Source organism: Myotis davidii, unplaced genomic scaffold (assembly GCF_000327345.1).
Source record: "Myotis davidii unplaced genomic scaffold, ASM32734v1 scaffold462, whole genome shotgun sequence".
NCBI classification, from domain to species: domain Eukaryota; kingdom Metazoa; phylum Chordata; class Mammalia; order Chiroptera; family Vespertilionidae; genus Myotis; species Myotis davidii.
In genome coordinates this window covers 498,072-499,837 of record NW_006293237.1, presented here as the reverse complement: position 1 = coordinate 499,837, position 1,766 = coordinate 498,072, and positions in this window count along the sequence as shown.

Here is a 1,766-nt window from a genome sequence, read left to right as displayed (position 1 = left end):
CACCCTCTCTCTGAAAAGCCATTGGGCAAATAGCCTTGGGTGAGGATTCACAACAACAAAAAGATGCATATAAAAATACAGAATACTAAAAGGAAATTACTAACAGCAATGCATTTTTTGACAGTTGTTATAAGGTATTGTATTTGATAATTTAGACAAAGTGGATAGAAATCTGGAGAAGTAGGAAAATACCAAATTGAGGCAAGAAAAGTGGAAAACTTTAATAAATCAGTAACCATCCAAGAAATTAAAACAATTTTTAAAGATCTTTTCTTAAATGAAGCCCCAGACCCAGACAGTTTTATAGGTGTATTTGCCAAATATTAGAGAACAAATAATCCCTATACTAGATGAATTGTTATAGGAGTAATAAAAAGGTAAGCCACTCAACCCTGCTGCCAAAAATCCTATATAATAAAAGCATAGTATGCAAATTTTCCCCTTGACCTGGAGGTCATCTGGGAATTCGAACAGGGGGCAGGGCTGGCTGGAGGTAAGGGAGGGAGGCCCCAGCTGGCAACTGGCAGGACTGGGCCTCTAGTATATCTATGATAATAAAAGCATTATATGCTAATTAGACCAGACAGCCGAACCACCTTCCGGACATCATTCTGGACGTCCTTCCGGACGAAGCTGCTGTGGCAGGGGCCGAGGCAGAGGCAGTTAGGGACAATCAGGCAGTCAGGCGAGTGGTTAGGAGCCAGCAGGTGGTCCCGGTTTTAAAATTTATTTTTACTTTTTTTATTGATTTCAGAGAGAAAAGGAGAGGGAGAGAGAGAGAGAACATCAATGATGAGAGAGAATCACTGATCGGCTGCCTCCTGCACACCCACACCAGGGGTTGAGCTACCAACCCAGGCATATGCCCTGACCAGGAATCGAACCGTGACCTCTTGGTTTATAGGTTGATGCTCAACCACTGAGCCATGCTGGCCAGGCTGGCTCCACTCTTGCCCCCTCCATTCCATCCTGGGAGCAGCCAGAGTGATCTTTCAAAAGAACAAAAGTGCCCATCAGTCTGCCAGAAACCCATAATTGGCCACCCAAGGCCTCCCCTCCTCTCCCCCACCCCAGCCACTCTGGCCAGGCCAGCCATGGAGGTCGCCAGCCCAGGAGGTTTCCAGCCCATCCTTTTGCCAGCCTTATCCCAACCAGGCCCGTTGTCACCCTGGAGACTTACCCTTCCACTCCCTTTCTTAGGACCCGATTCTTCTTGGTCCCCTTGGATGCAGCTCCAAGGTCACAAGGTCTGCCTCTGACCTGGACATCCCCTTGTCACCAGCCCACTAGAGCCATGGGCTTTTTGCTCCCCACTAGAGGAGGACCCCTGAGGGCAGGGCCAGTGTGGACAGCTCCCTGTGCCTCCCACTCGGGCACATGGCACACGTGGGTGGAGACAATGAGCGGGGCCGGGAATGGCAGGCCTGAAACAGAGACGGAAGGAGACTGTACAGGGTCTCGGTGCCAGAGGCATGGCTGGACAGGTTCCCAGGCTTCCATTCGGCCAGCACCTCGGGTGGGAGGAACCAGTTGCCTTCAGCTCATGCCCCTGACTCTTGCCACGCCAGGGCCCCCAGTGACCCACATTCAGGAAAAGGAGGACACGGGGCTCCCACCTGTCTTAGGGGTCAATGAGACACAGGAAAAGTGGGAACCCGGCTGGGAGTGGGCAGGGAATGTGATGCCCCTGGGAATATGAGGGATCGCCTCTGGGAAGGCTCCCACAGGGCCAAGTGGGAAGCCAGGGAATGTCCCCAAAGGGTCAA